This window comes from Hesperophylax consimilis, chromosome 17 (genome assembly GCF_061612785.1).
Source record: "Hesperophylax consimilis isolate HC1 chromosome 17, BYU_Hcon_1.0, whole genome shotgun sequence".
Taxonomy (NCBI): domain Eukaryota; kingdom Metazoa; phylum Arthropoda; class Insecta; order Trichoptera; family Limnephilidae; genus Hesperophylax; species Hesperophylax consimilis.
In genome coordinates, this window is record NC_142852.1 from 15,462,482 (window position 1) to 15,485,640 (window position 23,159).

Sequence of the window (23,159 nt, forward strand, 5' to 3'; positions counted from 1 at the left end):
TCTTGCTGCAGAGTCTCCATCTTCTATCTTCGTCGAACGTCACAGCGGTGCTGTCAAGGCCTGGTATCTATGTGAGGATATGATGTCAGCGCTTTATTAGCAGCAGACACATACCTGGACGGATGACGAACCTCGTGCTGGCACTGTTGGTGGACGCGGTGGACTCTTTCGCTGCAGCAGCTGGTCCAGTTTCTTCACAACCTAGGATTCTTGCTGCAGAGTCTCCATCTTCTATCTTCGTCGAACGTCACAGCGGTGCTGTCAAGGCCTGGTATCTATGTGAGGATATCGTGTCAGCGCTTTATTAGCAGCAGACACATACCTGGACGGATGACGAACCTCGTGCTGGCACTGTTGGTGGACGCGGTGGACTCTTTCGCTGCAGCAGCTGGTCCAGTTTCTTCACCACCTAGGATTCTTGCTGCAGAGTCTCCGTCTTCTATCTTCGTGTAACCTGTTCCTGTACTTCATTTTACTTAACTTCACTTTCTTTTTGTAATATTTATATTTTTTGTAACATCTGCATCAATTGTAAAGCGCCCCGAGGTCTCACAAAAGCGGCGCTATATAAATTAGCCAAGAATAAATAAAAAATAATTTAATTTTAAGTGTAGTTCAGTTGTTTCATATCAAACAATACCTTAAAACATTGAAATTAAGAAAAAAACTTTTTTGTCTTTTTTAATTGTACTGTCATGTAGAATCATCTCCCAAAGGGTGTGCACTTTACCTTGTATAATTGACAACTATAAAGATAAAATATTAGTATTTTGTGAAATGCTATACCGACACTAAAGACTAATTAATCAATCAACGGTCATTTTTCTACAAGTTGTAAACATTAAGTAATATTCATTTTATAAAATTAAATAAGCCTTCTAAAAAAAAAATTATATTTGAGCGTGTATGCGCAGAGCAGAGACGTGATATCTAATTTATTAATAAGGAAAACCGATATATTAAAAAATAGTTATTCTTATAATAGAAGCGTAGTATACACATTCTGAGATGTAAAATAACTAATGTAATAATTATGTAAAATATTCAGTAAAAAAGATCTAATACAATTAACAAAATGTGTTTTTATTATTATTTGGGATTTCTGACATGCTGTAGATTTATTTATTATTTAATTATTTGAATATTACATTTAATAAGGTTGAGAGAGCCTAAGCGAAATCCGAACACTAAGTTTGGTGATGGTGCATTCGGAGTATACGTCCCTAATGCTTGGAATGAACTTCGTATGGAATTGAGATGTATAACCTGCCCGGTATATCATTTAGTTGGAGAAGAGCGGACGTGATTTAGCCGCTCCGGTTTTTTTAATTCTTTCCGAAGGTTTCCCTTGTTAAGAGATTGCTTAAAGTGATCAGCATCCGTGTTGTATATACTGCTTACCTTCTTATTTCACGAAATGAGTGTAACTTATACCGTTTAGCTGAAATTTCCTATTATTATGGCATTTTAAACCGATGTTATGAAATACTTCTAATGTATATTTTTATTGGAGGTAATCAATGATTATACTTTTAAAGGAAGTTTTGGTTTGTGTGTTTCTACTATCAGTAGGTGGAGAATTGAATAGTTTAATACAAGGCTGCCCAACCCCAGGCCCGCGGGCCACAATGTGGCCCGCGAACGAATTATAAGTGGCCCGCGTGAACCATTTTCAAAAAACCCGCCAATCCGCCAATTTGAAAAAGTGTCGCGGGCCCGCGGTAAAACAAACATTGCAGCTTGCGCGCGGTCACCAGTGTTTACAACGAAGGCGATTTATCGCTATTTAGGCTACCCAGAACGAGAATCAGCGACGAAAAAATCCAACCTGTTGAACTTACCTTTTAAACAAAAATACACCGGTTTTTGATATAAGATGGTTCAAATGCCAGAGTTGCTCAGATTAATTAATAATGGAATAAATTATTGTATCTGAAAACTTAAAAGCTGTTTTTGAAAAGTGATTTAATTTAATTATTAGATACTAACTGTGGCACGTACACCCGCAATATGTAGTCATGTCCGTCTTAAACTCAATTCTTTCAAGAAAGGCATACAAATTCAATATTGGATTGAATCACCAACACAATATTGTATTGTATTCTTGAAAGAATTGAATTTTAATATGGATAAAACTGTTTATTTATTTATTACACGCCCTAGTGGGCTTTTCTTTTAAAAAAAAATACAAGCATTTTGTATCAGAGTAAACACTTAAAAATTAATATACAATAAAGAAGAATGTAAACATAATGGCAAAAATGAATCTTCACGCATATAATTGAATTTAAAAGATTCAACAAAAAAAAATAGTAGAAGCGGAGAAGTAATATGGGTACATAGGTCTATTTGTGTCTAGAAGAATAAAAGTGATAGAATATACAACATTTATACTGATTAGTTTTCAAATGAAATATATCACCCAGATCAGAATATTTGTTTCCGAGATTGTGAAGTCTCGGAATCGGAGAATTTTGGTAAGCTAGTGTCCTGGTGTTATTGGAAGTAAAAAGGTAAGAAATGTCGGCATGATTACAAAATATTACAATAGCAAAACAAATAATTCATAAAAGTCAGCCAAACTTGCAAAAAGCGTGTTTTTTCCAAAAATAATTAAATTAGCGTCATTTTTGAATTAACAGATTATGAATTATGATACATTTAAAAATCAGAGAGGTCTAATTAGCTCAGTGGACTGAGCACTACCCCAGCATGTTAGAGGTGCTGGATTCAATTCCTAGGTGCACCAAATCTTTTTCTGTTACGAATGGGAAACTTGTCTTTTAAATGGGTTGAAACATTTGATCACCGTGTTTGGTGAATAGATCTGAATAGCAAGGTACTTCTACACCTTCCTCTTCCCCATCTACTTCCCCTCCCCACTACCTTCAGACCAGCAACATACCCCAATTCTGAATGCCGTAGGAACTGAATAGAAAAATGAATTACAACCACGAGATACACGGGACGAGAAATGCAATGAAAATCAGATTGCCAACAAGAAAAAAAATCAAACACTCAGAAATATATCACATATTTTCCTCAAATATTGATGTTTTGTCTTTTTTTGTGATATATAATGTATATTTACATTTAAATATTCATTGTTTGCTTACTTGCATCATTCAAATAAATAAAAAATTAACTGGAATGGCAGCATAGATTTGCACATTAAACTTTGACGTGTTGCTGATATACATAAAAAAAAATGCTTTAATTTCTGTTTTGGCCAGACGTTGATTTCATTGTTTTCGTTTGTCAAACAAAGCTGAATAAATAGAGTCCATAATCGGATAACCTCATTTTGAATTCAACATTAAAATTCATGAAATACAGCAGTTGACGACAATAAGTGACACCTGAACTCGCAATATATATTTGCATAAAAAATTCACAGACAAACGTTTCTCTGTATGAGGAATGCGTTAGGCATTAAAATCGCTTGACAAACGGAGTCTAAAAACGTTTGATTTCAAGCACAAAAGTGGTTTTTATTTATTTTTTAAACAATTTTATAAGAAAGCAAAAAAATTAATCAAGTGAAAATGTCACAGATAATCTTAGCTATAATACTGTATTTTTTAAAAGTTGTTTCCTTTACACGTTCATACATTTCTATTGAAAAAATATTTTTTTTAGTGGTTTACATTTATATTTTTTATTGAGTAATTTATATTATTATTTGTATTCTACTCAAGCGAAACGATAGGAAAACCTTCAATTTATCTAAAGCATATTTTTTGGTATTCATAATGTACACCAATTTGTGATAAAGATTAATCAAAATAGTGATTTAAATAATGTTACTTTGGTTATTCAATCTACACATTGAATTCAAAATCTTATATCTCTAAAAGTTGTTAACAGATTGCTTTGAAATTTTGAGCCAACGTTGCATTTGAATACGTGTATGTTTTTATATTATTTAGATGTCACCTGTGATATGTAAAAACATGTTTTTTTTTAAACAGCGCCATCTGTTGGACGTAAAAGCAATTTATTGTTTTTCTATCAGACAGACTGAGCTACAGCAACGCGAGGCGGGGTACAGCTAGTATGTAAATAAAAAGAAAAAATAGCATTAAAGTTTTTTTAATTCAAGCCGCAGCGCGGTTGACACACGCGCGTGTGATTGAACGGCACCCAAGATTCAAATCAAAATTTTGCAGGATGTATATGTTAATTTTAAATGTAAGGTACGTTATAATCTAGGCATTCTTAGATGGCGTTAATGCAATTATTTTTAGAAGTTATGCTTTAAAACATGGTTTTTTTAATGTTTCTTAAATTAAATTATTTGTTGGCGCCTGTATTTATTTATATTCATGTTGCGTATGTACGCCGTCTATGAACACGTAGATTATAACGAACATCGCGTTTAACATTGATGGTAATCATTCTGGTTGCAAAATGTGGCTTATTCCTTATTGCATTGACATCTGTTGATACATTCTAGAAGTAATATCTTTACTTCATGTGAAATAATCTCTCATGCTTAATTTTTGTTCATATTTTGTCTGTATTATAAATTATTACGATAATTTTAGTATGGGATCGTTCTGTAACTTACTATTGTAACTAACTACCTCTTCCCCCCACTCGACAATCTGATTTATTTTATCTACCCTCGTGTAAACAAACATTCGAAAAAATTCCCCAATTCCTCGTATATGTGCACAATATAATACAAAATTTTACAGCATTGACATTTTTGGTAATAACCTAAAGAAATATCGATATTAATAAGTAATCGAAGCGTACGATCGATTATTAATATGAGAGTATTGAATGTATCGGGAGCATCTCCTATCCTCTTCCTATTTTCATCTTCCTCTCCCCTTCCTTTAACACCAAATTAATTTTAAGATATTAAAACTTCATTTCTTATAACTTTAGCATAAGAAACTTCTGTGGCTTGACTTCAGTTAACTTGTATATTTATATGTATCATTGTATATTATATAAAAGCTGTTTGTTTCTTACAAAATAAATAAACTTATTTGAAGTTTTAATATCTTAAAATTAATTTGGTGTTAAAGGAAGGGGAGAGGAAGGGGAAAATAGGAAGAGGATAGGAGATGCTGCTGATACATTCCATACTCTCATATTAATAATCGATCGTACGCATTACTTCATATCGATTTTTCTTTAGGTTATTACCAAAAATGTCAATGCTGTAAAATTTTGTATTATATTGTGCACATATACGAGGAATTGGGGAATTTTTTCGAATGTTTGTTCTACACGAGGGTAGGTAAAATAAATCAGATTGTCGGGTTGATCTAGACGGAATATGAAGATTTATTAAATTTGTAAGTTCTGGTGAGTCCAGACCATTATTTCGGATTTTAAATAAGAAGATTTGATCAAATTATAAGGTATATACAAATCAATTTGTATATACCTTGATGATAATTGGGTGATTTGCATAGCGCCATTTTATACGGAATGACTCACATCAATGCACGAGCATTGCGGAATCGCACTTGATCCCCACAACAGTTCCCTACCGAACCGTGCATCTACACATTGGCCTACAGAAACATGCTGAACTCTGTTTTAATATTTAACGTTAATGGTAATTATTCCTGGTACAAAAAGTGGCTTATTCGTTACTGCATTGACATCTGTTGAAACATTCTGGAAGTAATATCTTTACTTCATTCAGATACATGAAATAATCTTTCTGGATTCAGCTTCAAATTACACGCAACAAACAAGTATACACATTAATGAGAGTTTATCAGTTGTGTAAAATTTAAAAATGTTTATTAATAATTATTATGTTGTAAATTCTGTGAACAATATAATAAAATAAATTAGTAAGGTCCTGTAGTTAATAAATTGTAGTGATAAAAATTAATCTGTAATGTTGGGTTTGCGCCACTGCTTAGCAGAGTTTCAAACCAAAGCAGGAATATGTTTTCATTCTACTACTGAAAATTATAAATATTTATTTTTACACTAGAAATGCGTTCCACGTTTTTTAATTTTTTGTTTTTATGTAACAGCAGAATATCCCAACTTCTCCCGATCGTCTGGGGGCAGTGAGTCTATGGCAACTGTGGAGGGGAAGGAAATGGCTAATCAGATCTTGGTCACCAAACACGGCCAAAGCCATTTCAAGCAACGTTTCAATTCTGAATGGCTTACATCAGGGCGATACTGAGAGTATCTTCCACTCTGGAAATATATATAAATATATGTGTCACAAATATACTATATACAGGGTGTATCGGCACGTACCCGACAAACTTTAACCAGCTATTCCTTAGCACATTTGGAGTAAAAAAAGTTATGGGCACTTTGCTGTCCGGTAACATTTTTTTTTAATAAAAAATTTACTATTCATTTTTTCACCACATGTCACCACTGTTTTATCCTTTGACAAAGTTTGAAAACCCATCTGGCAATATTTTATTCGAGTTTCGTTGAATAATATACGTACGTACCTACATTGGCGCGCTTTTACGATCACAACGAAATGGCATGGCACCATGCGTCTTATTTTTAGCTATTATTATTTAGTGTGTATGAAAGAGCGAACACGCTTTTTGACACACTTGCTAATAACAGCTGTTGAACACGAGAAACCATGCCAATGACAGTGACGGAGTGTGGATTTTTTAATCATTTTTTGTTTTTAATTGAAAAAAAATGTTACCGGACAGCAAAGTGCTCATAACATTTTTTACTCTAAATGTGCTAAGGAATAGCTGGTTAAAGTTTGTCGGGTACGTGCCGATACACCCTGTATATGATTTTAAATGAGGAAATTTATGAAATAACACAAATTTACTTGCGCACGCCGGGATTTGAACCCGCGACCTATGGGTTGCTAGTCGAGGAGCTTACCCCTCGACCACGGAGGCTGTTGAATAATTAGTATTGTATGTATCGGTGCATTTATTATATACTTCACGTAGCATAGGGAGTGTGGTGAACCCATCACTCAGGGAGTGGAAAGATGACCTGCAATAACCATCCCAAGTTATGGTGTGAGCTACCGAATGACCTGGGGAACATTGTCACGAACGGTGCCTCCGAGAAACAGGGTCGCATCTCGGAGTGTTTAGACCTTATTCCTTCTATTTCCCTAGATACTCGTGGGGCAAAAATTGGACCATTCGATAACTACCTCTTCCCTCGTGGGGTCTTCAGGGAATCAAGGAGGAGTAGAGACGAGATCCTCTTCCCTTCGTGGAGTCTTCAGGGAACCAAGGGGGAGTGGACTCCTCCGTCGCGGGGCCTATAGGGAACCAAGGAGGAGAGAGAAAGCCCTCTTCCATCGTGGGGCCTTTAGGGAACCAAGGAGTGGAGAGGAGAGACGAAGGCCTCGTCCCTCGTGGGGCCTTCAGGGATTTTGCGCCCTTGAGGTGATTTTTCACAAAAACGGCGCTCTACAAATTATCCAATTATTATTATTATTATTAAAGAAGGCGGAGTATACTCTTCTATCATGGGGCCTTCAGGGAACCAAGGAGTGGAGAGAAGAGACAAATTCTGCTTCAGTCGTGGGGCCTTTAGGGAACCAAGGAGTGGAAAGGAGAGACAAAATCGACTTCCCTCGTGGGGCCTTCATGGAAACAAGGAGGAGTGGAGAGGAGAGCTGAGGCCACCTTCATAAACCCTTCCCTTGTGGGGCCTTCAGGGAACCAAAAGCGAGTGGAGAGAAGAGATAAGGTCCTCTTTCCTTGTGGGGCTTTCAGAGAATCAAGGAAGAGTGGAGAGGAGAGATGAGGCCACCTTCATGAACCCTTCCCTTGTGGGGCCTTCAGGGAACCCAAGGGGAGTGGAGAGGAGAGATAAGGCTCTTTAGAGCTATATGTAAACCGTCAGCGCTCTATAAATAAATAAATATACTTCACACTTCCGACAATCAGTGACAGAATCCGGTAGGATTTGAATCCATGACCTCAAGATATGAATCCGGACATGACACAACTGACTTAATATTTTTTTGTTCTAGCTCATTTAGCACACTCTCTGTCTCTCTTACGATCACGAAATGCACCTTAATCGCATTTCTTGGGTTTTCCTATTGGTTGCCTATTTAAATTAAAATAAAAAAGGTTTCTCCCGTCAAGAAACCAAAAAAAAAATAATTTGCCCCATTGTACAGTAGAAGCAAATCCTTCACACAGTACAGCACATTAACTTCACACAGGATGCCTTGGGGAAAATAATTTCCCTAAGAGCCTATGTCACCTTTGACGATGCTGTGTGGAGAATCTTTTTAAGGAGAGGAAAGAGTGACCATGTTGTAGGAGGGAGCAAACACAAGAGGCACAAACAGCCAGGCTGTCGAACGTAATAACGAGTTATAGAAACGAAACGTTCTCATGTGACAAATGTCAACCGTGTAATAAATGTTGGGCGAGCGCTTGGCATGTTTCCCGACTATGCGCCTAAGGGATCAATGATGCTAGTTTCTCGGAGCATCTTCCATTGAAATACCGGTAGAATAAGGATCGCATTCTCACCTGAAGCTGTGAGGTTTGTGAGAAAAAGATTTTGCACTTCAAAGCGTTTTTACAAGACTGATACTGAATTTTTTTCTAGGCTTTATCCCGCTCCTTACCGCTTTGCGCAACAAAACGAGTAAACTCGTCTCCCGCGTCTTACTGTAAAAAAGCATATGACGAGTTTTCTCATTTCCCGCAAAGAATGTGTTAATACAAGTATAAGTTTGTTCAAAGGTATTAGGAAGAAACTTGAAAAATTCTGCCTCAACACAGGCTAGCCTAGTGAGGCGGTATTTGAGAAACCTCAACTAACTTTACTTTTATATTCTTTTTTACCTTCATCATATTATTTTTGAATTTTTCTGTTTTTTTAACCTTAAATTTTTTTTTTAAAAAACTTACAAATCAATGAACAATATACATCATAAAATATGCATTTTTAGTTGTAATGTGCAAACTTTCTTAAATAAAGATTATTATTATTATTTATATTTACTTCTAGCGATGAGTTGTTCATGAACGAGTCTACAAGAATCATGTTGTCACTTCAGATAAACACACTTTTATAAGAATGTTTAAGCTTGGAGAAGAAACGACGAAGCACGCACAGGACACTGTATTAAAAAACTGTGACATGCACCCGGCATAGTTTAGAAGAACTAAGCGCACAAACAGACAGACGCGGATATCGACTTTATTTTATACTATTTAGAGATTATTTTGATATTTAGTGAAAAATATTAATAATTAATTTATTTTCAATTTACTTTAAGCATTTTTTGTGTATGTGACAGAACCTGCAGAAATTTCTAGAGCGGGTCGATGACTCAAAGTGGATTTATCAACTATACTATTGGAAAATTAATTAATTATTGACCTACGTATATTGTTCAATAGCAAAACTAACTTTTGTGTATCATATTAATAACATTATCAATAAGGCTCTTAAGACTCTTGGATTTGTTTTGAGAGTTTCAAAAGACTTCAATAATTTAGGCACATTTATCATGTTGTACAAAACCCTTGTTAGATGCCAACTAGAGTATAACTCTACGTTATGGTCTCGCTTTTACAACATTCTTTCCGATAACATTGAAAAGATTCAACAGAAGTTCCTGAAGTATATAAACTATAAATTGCATATTCCTGTAGAAAACATTGATTATAACTACTTACTAGATAAATTGTCCCTATTAAAACTTTCAGAAAGAAGAATAAACACAGATTTAATAGTACTACATAAAATACTTCATTACAAAATTGACTGTCCTGAGTTACTCCAATTAATCAGCATCCACATACCCAAAAGATCTTGCTGAAATTTAATACCCTTTTATTTTTACAACACCAGGACACTATCAAAATTCCCCGATTCCAAGACTTCACAGTCTCGGAAATGAATATTCTGATCTGGGAGATATATTTCATCTTAACCACTCAGAACATTAGAACGTCAAAAGACGTAAATATGATAATAGCGGTCAAGACATTAGAACGTCTTTTCAGGTAAACGCGCGAGATTTTACAAAAATCGCTTTATTTCCATCACTAGTATACGGATTGCCATGATTTAAAAAACAGAGTATCGATAATGAATAACGCTACGCGTCTGTATTCAAGAATATCTATGGAACGTAGAAGTGCATTTATCTAAGCCGATTGAATCTGTCATCTTCATAATTTATTGCGTTTCTAAATAATTTATTAAAAATATTTTAGTTTGGACGGTTAATATTTTGAGGTGACTAATAGTTTTTAATTATATTTCTTCAATATATAAAGTGTTATTTCTTTATGATACTCAGAAAAAAGTACATTTTTCACGGCTTTGAAATAATGGTAAGCGATTCTTACATATTTTTGACGTTTTCATAAAATGTATATTTAGAAACGCAAATATTTACGTATAACAACACAATGCGATAGTGGATTTCATAATCTTTCCAAAACATTTTTTAGAATGAGGCTACGTTTCCCAAAACGTGAGTTATGAAGCTTTTAGCAAAACTCGTAAATAACACAAAAATTATCACGTTTTGACAGTTCTCAAAGGAACACATAGTAAATAAATGTCTTTGTCTGAGAGGTTAAAGGTGATCAATATAAATATTGTTTATTTCAATTCTTTTATATAAAGGCCGGGAGATAGAACAGTCTATAGTGTGGTTGACGGAGATAACAACCGGGAACATAGAAAAGAATGCTTTCCATGATAGCCGAGTTTCAAACCATCCTCGAATCAGAGCAATGTGATATATCCATCGACTCGTCGATGGTCCATTCCGAGCATACCCAAAAGAAAGCCACGGGTAGTACCCATACTCCCTCAAGTAGAAAAATCTCTGATAGAACTTTAAACAGTAAATGGAGAGTAATTTGTATTCTATAAGTGACTCAAGATAAGTACTAACCGGCCAACTTAGTTATGCAAAGAAGGTTTGCAATTCTACCATTTATGTTTACGACTTCCCGAAGACATCTTTAGGTTTTACTGTTTGCATTCTTAAGAAGAAGCTACAAGCCAAAAATGTGTATATTCTTGGTATACCTTATATTGTAGGTAATAAGCATTCAAAACGCTTGACAAACGGAGTCTAGAAACGTTCAATTTCAAGCACAAAACTGGTTTTTATTTATTTTGTAAACAATTTTATAAGAAAGCAAAAAAGTTAATCAAGTGAAACTGTCACAGATAATCTTAGCTATAATACTGTATTTTTTTTAAGTTGTTTCCTTTACGCGTTCATACATTAAAAATATTTTTTTAGTAGTTTACATTTATATTTTTTATTGAGTAATTTATATTTTTATTTGTATTCTACTCAAGCGAAATGATATGAAAACCTTCAATTTATCTAAAGCATATTATTTGGTATTCATAATGTACACCAATTCGTTATAAAGATTAATCAAAATAATGATTTAGCATTAAGCTTCGCCTTAAATCGTTTGGCAACTAAATGGTAAAATTACACATCCAATTTGCATAGCTAGGATTAGGACCTAAGAAAAATCACTGACAGAATATACAATTTCATTAACTTGTGTGTAAATACTGCAAATTATTGAATTACTAGCTGTGTACCTGACATTTGTCAGGGACATACAAATGAGGTAAAGTTTTGAGGTTATGAATTCTTGAGTACCTGATAACCGGGTGCACTTGATCGTGCCATCTTCCTCATGTGTCCTCGGCCTATCCAACCATACAATTTCGTATTTGCATCTTTCAAGTCATAAAATTTCGTATTTGAATCAAAGTAGTTTATAAACTCAAAAACATGTATCACTTCCGTCACACGTGGTTATTTTAACCGACAATCTCCGACAAGAATTTAAACAATAATCACGCACATTTTTAAATATTTACTTTGTAAAACATGTCACAAATGTCTGCAAATATAAATAAACTTTCGGAACACGATGGGAATATAAATCAATCGACAAAGCATGTTCATTGTATGCGATACGGGTAGCCATTTTAATATTCCATGGAGAACACATGGTGCACCATCACACCTTTGTGGTGCGCATAGTGTTGCGCACGATTCTATACGTGAAATTGATTCACTTGAATAGGGCTTTGTCTTACTGTTAATAATATTTGATATATTTTTAATTTACATTTTTCAATAATTTTTATTTTTTTTAATTATCTCTTATGTTTCCTTACTGATAGACTTAGTGTCGATGACAATGCATTCCGTCAACTTTTGTTGGCACTCATGCAAACACACGCATTTCTCTGGATTTGATAAATAAAAATTTGCAGCAGATAATATACAAAATAAATGTGGGTATTATCCAATTAGAATTTGGCTTACGTGTTAGCGTTGTTGACTTTTTAAAATTATGCAATGGTTATTAACATGTAAATGTTCCCAATAAAATAATGTACAAATTTTCTAATGATGTTTCAATACATTTAGACTTGTTGTCTTACAAAATTGAGAAATAAGAATCATTCCTATGTTTCCAGTAAAATCTTAATTAAAACGCCGGTCATTTATGACAAAGATAAACATTAAAAAAATATATATATATATGAACGAAATAAACAATAGGACTGGGCGGCGTTTTCGTATTCAAAAGTTGCACCGAAACCTGCCTGAAATGGCAAAATCATATCTATTTACAAGATTATGTATATTTTTTACATAATAAAAATATATTATGATATGGTAATCATAATAAATACTCGAAGAAAGCAAACAATAATTTGAAATAATATGTATTGGTTTGTGAGAACCCTAACTTGAGAATATTAAAGGCGCGCCGGCGCAGTCACGTATATAAATAACCGGGAAGAATTCAAATTCTCTCAATTTAAATTATTAAATAAGAAGTTCCCTTCGAAGCTTTGTATCTTTGGCAGGGATTAAGAATAAATTCAACGATAGACTGGGGACATACGGCGGGAAGCAAGTACCGGCAAGAAAGAAGCGGGAAGCAAGAAGCAGCGAGAAACGTGAAGTGAGAAACAGTAGGAAGCTGGAAATGCTTAATGGGAAGCAGGTAGCAAGAATCAGCGAGAAGCTTGAAGCAATGGGAAACAGGACGGAAGAAGCAGAGGCAATCCGAAAGCATGTAGCGTAAAGCATAAAATAACGAGAAGCAGCGGGAAGCAACAACCAAGTGGGAGGTGGAAACTAGAAGAAACGTGAATCAAAAATGTATGAAATTATTTTATTCCTGCCCATCTGACATTTCCATCTTCTGTTTATTTTAGTAACTGTCGCATGTGTTTCTGCTCGTTTCATTCTGCCACACTTTTAATGATTATATTTACAAATGTATTCACAAGTGTAAACATGACATCGTAACTTTAAACAAGAATTGGGAAATCTAACGAAAGAAATATAGCAGTTAATAAAATAATTAAAACACTTTGTTTTTACCACGATAATCTTTATTTTTTATATAAAGTCAACATGTTTCGAGAACGATGTTCTCTTCATCAGGACAATTAATGTACTAAAAACTAAATTGTCAAGTATATAGTAAAAGTAGTCAAGTATATATTAAAAATGAAAAAATCGGGAGTTTACCAATTGAATTGCAATGATTGTAACCATTTTTACATAGGTAAAACTTGCAGAAATTTTGAAACAAGGATTAAGGAACATTTGAGATGTCTAAATAGCAATAATTATTCGGAATTTGCTAACCATCTAATTGAATTCAACCATTCATTTGACATAAATACTGGTTTTAAAATTTTACACACAGTGTTTTCGGTTAGACCTTTTAGAAATATTAGAAATTAGGAAAAATGTCAATAGAAATTTAAATATTATTAATAATCAAACTAATTTTGTGAATAACCCTGTCTTAAACATATTTCCATTGTAATTTTTTGTCTTTGATCTTCTAAGCACCTCCCCTTTTCCACCTTTCACCCCTCCCCTCAACCCCCCCCCCCCACTACTTCCTTTTCTACCCACAACTGTCTCTATATACTTGACAATTTAGTTTTTAGTACATTAATTGTCCTGATGAAGAGAACATCGTTCTCGAAACATGTTGACTTTATATAAAAAATAAAGATTATCGTGGTAAAAACAAAGTGTTTTAATTATTTTATTAACCCCTCCGACTTTTCGCGAACTTGAAGCTAAGATGTCTTTGCCGAAATGTCAATTTCACGAAAACGTTGTGTTATTACCGCCTCACAATCAAAGCTCTATAAATGAAACATTACTGAACGGAGCCGAATAGTAAAAACTGTTTTAGAAAGGTTACAAAATAGGCTTTCAAATTGTTGTATCATAAATAAATATTAACATTTGTAAATATTTAAATTTAGAATGGAAACATGAAAAAATTGTAAAAATGACTCACCTGTAATGTTTTATGTAAAAACGATACTAAAATCACGGATAATGTAAAAAAAAAACACTTATTTCATCGTACAAATGTACAACAAACAATTCTGTCACTTCACTTTTTGACCATTTCATAAAAAATATATTTTTTAAAAAATAATTAAACTTGCTAAAATCTTGGCGTCGTTTTACGATTTGGCGGGTAAAATTTGCTTCCACTGAGTAGGTCTTTTTACGGGTTTCTATGGATAACTTTGAATAGAGATGTGAAGCTTCATTCAATACGAATATTCTACTTTTTGTTTTAGGGATGTCACTAGAAGAATAACAGAGTTATGACGATTTTTGTGGAAACACACGCGTTGACATGTAAACACGCTTATTGTACTTGACTGCTATCGTTATTTTATCGTGTATATCTGCTTACGTTGCTGACCGGTTAATAAAATGGTGCCACAAAGTGAAATTGCAAAATTTGAAGAAAATATAGCAGTGTTTGTTTTTTTAAATTTTGAGCATATTTTGCATGTATGCACTATAAATCCACTGCTTCGGTTAATTGGACACTTGCCCAGGTTTTTGGGAAAGCCGATTGGTGAGACAATACTCTACTTAAATTCTGCGAGTAGGCAGTCTACAGCCAAGGACCTGTTCGAGTGGCCTACATTTCACGCCCAGTACCAACAATCCACGGCGGCATGCGGGATGACGGCTGCCGAAAATCTAATACGATCGCAGAGCGCGCTGTGTGGAAAAGCACGCGATGCCGTCAGCCCTCCCTGATGGAGACCGCTCAGGTCCCGGAGATTATACATGTACCGAAGCATCGTTTCGGCGGCGCGCACGCAATTGCTGCCGGGATGTTCGAGAAAGTTAAGAAATTGCCGCTCCTGTCTGAAGAGGTCTCCAATGAAGCAACAGTTGAATTCAACCGAACGGTGACCAAGTATGTCATCAAAATGACAATTCAACACGCCTACAAAAAGTGATAGGTTACATAGGCAACTATTAAACCTGGTTTTTGTTACATCGCTTTTAATGACTCTATGGCACTTTTTAAAGGTGTGTTGAATTTTCATTTTGATGAAACATCATGGAACCCTCCGGAACAATACAAAATGTTGTTGCTTCACTATAACTTGTCAGATAACTACCTGAGCAACCTGGCTCTACTCAGTGAAGTGGCCACCAAAATGCTGCTGGCGCTACGCATCATGTGGCTCGACAAGTTCGCGGACAGTGCCGCCACTGCAGATGTCCACCAGTTCGCAGCGTTCCTGAAGTGGCTTGCAAACGCCGTCCCGAGGTCGGGTCTCGCGACCGAGTACTCAAACAAAACTACATTCTGGATCGACTCTACCACAGTCGATGGTTGCGGACGGACACAAGGGGCTATTCGGCTTTCGTCTCCAACTTGTTGGGCGAGATCGATGATCTCTCATGCGTCAACGAGTGGAGATGGGTTCCCACTAAGCTCAATCCCGCAGATATTGATGCTGCACTTCATTAGGTGTTGAGAAGGACCCCACAAGGCTCTGCACGAGTTCCCTCTACGTGCAGTCGAAATCCGCGCAGCCGAAGTCCTCTGGGTCCAAGAATCTCAGGATAAGACCTTCGGGGCAGAGATTCGAGCCCTACGCGCTGGCGCGACGGCGCCGGTGCCGCACCTTGTTGATCTCCCACTACCACAAGAAGCGAGGTTATGCTAGCACGGAGCGAACTATAGCCGACCTACGGATAAGTTTCTTCAGTGACACATGTCACATGCGAAAGGAGAAACCTCACCCACCACTAATGAGCTAACTACCCGCCGCCCGACTAGTCTACCACATTCGCCAGTTCACCAACTGAGGGCTGGATTACTTTGGGTACACGGAAATCACCGTCGGCCGGTGGCGAGAAAAAAAAATACGGGGCCCTATTCACGTGACTGCGCGGACAGCCTCTATCCTTCAACTCGGACAATGGGACCAATTTTTGCAGGACGGATCGTGAGATAAGAGAAGTGACCAAAGCCCTGCGAAACGATGCAGGACTCAAGGCATTGAGTACCATTTTAATTCATACATTTGTAAAATGGTATTACATAATAAATAATTGGTGTATCAACTATACCAGCATCAATAGAGCTTACCTTTTAAAGGCAGCTTTACTTTCAGCTAAGTATGTCGATATCCGAATTGATTCTGTTCAACAATTGACTGCTCTCCCCACCGGCATGACCATTGTCAAGTTAGTTCTGCAGGCCGCGAGATAAACCAGTCTATGCTGTCGGTGAAGGAGATAACCATCAGGAACATAGAAACTAATATTCTCCATGATAGCCGGTTTTTAAACATATTAACATTATCACCTCACATATAACAATCAGTATTATTTTATCGGAATCATTATTAGTATTAATCAAATTACTTAACCAAAAAAATATTATTTCGTCATTTTTTTTGTCAAGTCACTTGTCCGGGTAAAAAATGTTATTTTAAGTAATCAAAACACCAAAACCACACAACTGATTAGCATTATCACAAATGTTATTATATACTTCTTTTTCACATAGATTTTTAATTATCAACACAATATTGGATTATATTTATAAAAACTAACTTATTTCAGCAAAAACGTGCTTCACAAAATTGCATTTGTCATAGATAAAAATGTCTATCCATAAGACAATTAATCTAGATAAATTAAAGATGCAAAAAATCGATCCATTTTTATTGAAATATTTAATCGATCAAATTAAAATATTTCACAATTAAAAACAGTCGTAAGACAGGTACTTAAATTCAAAGGAATTAAGTAAATAAAAATGTATTATTTTTAACATGACGCTAAGTATGTTTACAAAGGTGATAAGATAGATAAAACTGTGTGTTTAAATATATACATTTGAATGCCAGTATCGGACAAACGAAATATAAAAATAATATAATAATCAATATTTTATATTATTATTTTTTTATTTTATAAAGAAGATTGTCTGTGGCAGGAGGCGTGGATTTGATGTTTTTAAAGTAATTTTTTTATTTTTTATTTCACACTCTTGACCTTCAAAGCTGGAGGAGAGTGACTATTTACATGAGATTTTTAAAAAACCACTTCATCCCCTTATTCTCCTTAAAGCAAAATTTTGATAATTGATGAAATTTCGCACGCTTGACCTTCAAAGCTGGAGGAAAGTGACTATTTACATGCAGAGATGTGCAAAATGGGTACCAAAACCATTTTAAATGCAAAATGGAAATGGGTCAAAACTTTTCCATTTGAAAATGCAAAATGCAAAATGGTTTTTAGACAAGCATTTCAAATGCAAAATGCAAAATACCTATTTTCAAAATGCATTGAAAATGCAAAATGGTTTCTCAGGTCAAACAATTAAAATAATTATAGAATTTTAAAACAATTTTGTCATTTAATAATGGACATCAATGTAGAACAAACATATTACATGATGGTAAATCCAAAAACACCACGACTACAGATTATGAAACCACAAAAAATTTGCGCGGGACTATTGTTGCCAAGGTAAAAACATAGAAACTGCTATCTAACATTTAATATTACAGCGTCATGGCCCCATGTTCAGTATTTGAATCAGTATTTTTTGTAATGGTATCACTCAATTGCCAGGGCTCTTACCAGGGAGCAACTTGACAAATGTAAATTATCTCTCATAGCGAGGTTGAGGACCGACTGATATTTGGGGCTTATGAAAGATGAGTGGAGATAGTAGGAAGAATGTTGCAAAAAAGCATTTAAAACGGAAAATGGAAAATACACATTTTGCATTTCCATTTGAAATGTATTTATTTGAAATAAAGCACATCTCTGTTTACATGAGATTTCTAAAAAACCACTTCATCCCCTTATCCTCCTCAAAGCAAAATTTTGATGATTGATGAAATTTTGCACGCTTGACCTTCAAAGCTGGAGGAAAATGACTATTTACCTGAGATTTCTAAAAAACAACTTCATCCTCTTTTCCCACACCTTAAAGCAAAATTTTATAATTGATGAAATTTAGCACACTAAATAAGAGAAAAATTATTGTCTAGAGTAGAATATAGAATAACACAAAAAGCGCACTGTGGGCTTGTTTGATGATCGAAATATAACCTGAATTTAGGCCTATATTTTCATACAAAACCACCGTGATTACGAAATTCAAATGGGATGACGATATACAATTTCAGGGAAGTGTAAAAGAGACAGACCGCGTGCTAAATGGTAATTCAACAGATTTTTAAAATGTCCATGTCAATGGCGTTACAATACATCTAGACTAGTTTTGTTGATTGTTTATTTAATTTAATTTTAATATTTAGAAGAAAATATAATAAAAATTAATTTAAATTTATAAAACCAAATTTTTATACACAAAAGGACCACATTACATTGTAATTTGATCTTAAGGCGATGCAATACGTAGTAATGCAAAATCATGTGTTTTTGGTTTGAAAATTTGGTCGCCTAGAAATGTTTCAGATGCTTTAATTAAATACTCCGAGTAGAATACATCTTGGCCTTTGAAATAATCGAGTATTTTTTAGATAAGTCTTTTTATAAGCCCAGAAAAAAATAATGTATAAGGCCTATGAAAACTGCTTTAAAGTTCAAAATCTCCTACTTACGAACCCATTTTCGGTTATGATTTTATTTTATAATGTTGCAAATTAAGTTATTTATAAAATGATCGGAAAAAAATTAAATATTTATGCCTGAACATTCACAAAATAAAATAAAAGGCACTTTTTGGCCATGTTATTTTCTTGCATAAATCAAAACAAGCGGATGGTGTTAAACGGGAATTTAAACCTTATCGCCATCTACGTAAGGGATGTTATTGATAGCGGCTCGATTTCAAATATTACACGACGTAGTGCATCGCCTTAAAGCCAAATATTTACTCTGGGTTCTTAAAAATTTCAGTTTAAATTTTTATTTGTTATCAGAAATTTCATTTTAATTATCAAATGCTCTATAAACAAAATACAATGTTCGTACGTGTGTGCTCTATAGACTCAAAAACTACTCGACCAATTTCGCTCTGTTTGGAGTTTGTTCTTATTAGTGTCACGAGTGTTTAGAGAATGGCTTGAACGGGTAGGGACGCTGAAGAATGACTTACGCATTATTTATAATTTGTGATTTTAATATTATACATATTGTACAAATGTCTGCGTCGCGTTCCAGAATGGTAGATACTCTCAGTATCGCCCTCGTATAAGACCACCCTTTCTTCTTCTTCTTTCGTATGGTGGGGGGCGACAGAGGCGGACATCTAGGTCTGCGAGCAAGTCAAGGGCCTCAGGCGTCGCCATGTGAACCTCATCATTTCCGCCGGGGAATGAATGTAGCGGGCATTCGTTGACCATATGTTCGGTGGTCTGTACCGCACCACATTCACACATCGCCGACACTTTAAGGCCCCATCTGTGCATCATGTGGGCAAAGCGGCTATGGGAGCACCTTTACCTATTGATGGCAATGAGAACCCAGGCTGTCTCTCGGTGGGGTCCTGTATGAGATGGGCATTTCCCACGTTGGCCGTTTGCCACTCAAGTTTCCACCTATCTTCTGGGGTGAGAGGGAATCGGAGGAGCCTCTCTCCTTCCGCCCAGAATGGCTTTCAGGACTTCAAGCGGCATGCCGGGTGGGAGACGACATCTTCGTGCAAAGGTATTGCGCTTTTTTGCAGCGCCTTCTTGTATTCCCTTAGTGTTGCACCCATGTTTGGTGACCAGATCAGAATAGTCAGGTTCTTCCACATCTACTTCCACTCCCCGCTACCTTCAGCATCACAACGTACCACAATTGGAGATGCCCTAATCTCACTTGCTCCAGAAGGTTGTGATCAATTAGGCTGTTGTGCAGTATTTACATAAACAGTAAAATCTATTTTTTTGTACACAAATTTTCACAAACAATTATTTTCAATATAATAAGAATAAAAAATCTGATAGAAACCACTCTCATTCAACTCTGGATTTTTTTTTGCTTGAGCTGGCCACCTGCCAGTCATAAATCACATCATCTCCTCGACGTATATTTTTTTAATAAATTTAATTATGTGAAAAAAATTTAACAAACGCAACTGAAGATATTTATAAAATCAAATATTTATATGTACTGTTAAAGGAATGCGGTAAAATGGGAGATAGTACAATGGGCCTATGGTCTAAGTGCTCACGGGAACTACGTGTAAACCATCTCCGCTCTATAAATTAACCCTTGAGACGTTGTTGATTTGCACGGATCGAACCTTCTACAAGCTTCCATTTTTTCAAAGACAATAACAAGCACTATTTCGTTCTCTTTCTGACATAAAAGAAATAATTAATTTTTAGATGAGAGGAAGAGAGATATATGCATTTTAATAATGTGCGGTCGTTCTGGGACAAATATGGTCTTAGGAGAGTATAATGCGCGCACGGCATTTGGGACTGTTTGGGTCTTAGAAGGTCCCAAGGGTTAAAAAAACCAGGGCATAATAATTGATTGCATAAGGTTCTAACAACATTTCCCTTACGCCATTCCAAGATAGGCCAACGCTCATTAAATGTTTTTGTTAAAAATGTACGAACTATTAGCAAAGTTCACCACCAGTTACTTTACAGGCTCCTACCTAGCACCTAGCGGTCAGAGGTAAAACTAGGGCTAACAGATAAAACAGATGTTTTGTTTATCATTTGGCTTTCTTTGATAGTGTTTGTTTTGACAATTAGCTTGTCAGTGTGTGTTACTTGATTAGATTATAAAAAGCCTCGCCGAGTGGATTTTTCACTTCTTCTCTCCTATAAAATAGTAACAAACAGTCATTATGGTCAACTGACAATTAGTAAAAGTATTTTACCCGGGTCGGGAATAATTTTAACTCGTTGTAACATTAAATATTTTTGTGCAACAAAAACAAAAAAACCATGCGTCTGTTATTGAAGACTTCATCAAGCCCAAACTATTCTTAACAGTTTTAATCAAGATTGATCCTCAAAGTCAGACAATGTTAAACAGATTATGAGAAATCACCTCTGCAAACTTTGACGTCTCGGAAGATGGTAAGGCGAAGTTAGAACAAACATAGGATCAAGTGGTATTACTAGTATTAATAGTATAGTCCATGACTATCCTACGAGATGCTGCAATGATTTTAGGCTTCCCAAGACAAATTTATCGGCAACACAAAACAATATTGTTCAAAGAACTCCCCGCAAATGTAAAGGTAAGTCTTAGTTATGTCTCATTGTTGTGAAGTCCAAATATTAGTATGCAGGTAATAGAATATTATTGTAGTAGTTTTATAATAGGTAGATATAAAATTTTATAGGTAAATAAAATCATTAAAAATTAAAATGTAATTGTTCGTTTCTTCAAAATCTTAAATCTCCGAAAATTCTTCACCGATTGCTTTGAAATTTTGACACAACGTTGCATTCGAATACGTGTGTGTATAGAAATAAGCACAGAGGTCATTTTGAATAAATATCAATTAGAAACTTGTCCAACAGAGGTGTTGAATAAGCTAGTACACCAGAATAGGATAGAACACCAAAATAAGATAGAACAAAAGAATAAGCTAGAACACCAGAATAAGATAAAACACCAGAATAAGATAGAACACCAAAATAAGATAGAACACCAGAATAAGATAGAATACCAGAATAAGATAGAACACCAAAATAAGATAGAACACCAGAATAAGCTAGAACACTAGAATGAGCTAAAACTAGTACACCAGAATAAGATAGAATACCAGAATAAGATAGAACACCAAAATAAGATAGAACACCAGAATAAGCTAGAACACTAGAATGAGCTAAAACTAGTACACCAGAATAAGATAGAACACCAGAATAAGATAGAATACCAGAATAAGCTAGAACACCAGAATAAGATAGAATACCAGAATAAGATAGAACACCAAAATAAGATAGAACACCAGAATAAGATATAACACCAGAATAAGCTAGAACACTAGAATGAGCTAAAACTAGTACACCAGAATAAGATAGAACACCCGAATAAGATAGAATACCAGAATAAGCTAGAACACCAGAATAAGATAGAATACCAGAATAAGCTAGAACACCAGAATAAGCTAGAACACTAGAATGAGCTAAAACTAGTACACCAGAATAAGATAGAACACCAGTATAAGCTATAACACCAGAATAAGCTAGAACACCAGAATAAGATAGATCACCAGAATAAGCTAGAACACTAGAATAAGGTAGAATACTAGAATAAGCTAAAACACTAGAATAAGCTTAAACACCAGAATAAACTAGAGCATCCGAATAGTAAAAATTAGGTACCGAAGAAACCTTAGCGACGCTTTTGTCATGGCCGTGAGGGAAACAGCACGAAGAATAATAGATGTTTTAAAGAGATGGTGACATAAACATGTCAGGTTTTAATTTAACATGCTTGTCGTGTGTGTAACAATGGTTGTTTTTCAAGTGGACTGTGATTTTTTTTATTAAGATATAGCGATTTAAAACAAATTTGCGCGGGACGTTTATTTTCGCTTGGACACAGCGTAAAAAATAATGGCCTGAATCAATTTTTTTCACCTTTTCTTCCGTATATTATATGTTTTCGTTGTAATCACTGCCATCTCTTGACTTTTATATAAACTACGTTGAAAATAAATAATACTTATAATCACTGCCATCTACCGTAAACATGGCAAACCTTTTTTAAAAGAATCTAATTAGAAAAATTAAATGTTTTGAAAGTTATCAAGAGATGTCCGCTGAAAGAAATAATTGATTATCTCACGCCTCTCTGACCTCATGATGGACAGGCATAATACCCCAAAAATTAACCACTATAATACTTTTGGCCGTGAAAATCTCAAATATTACCTCAG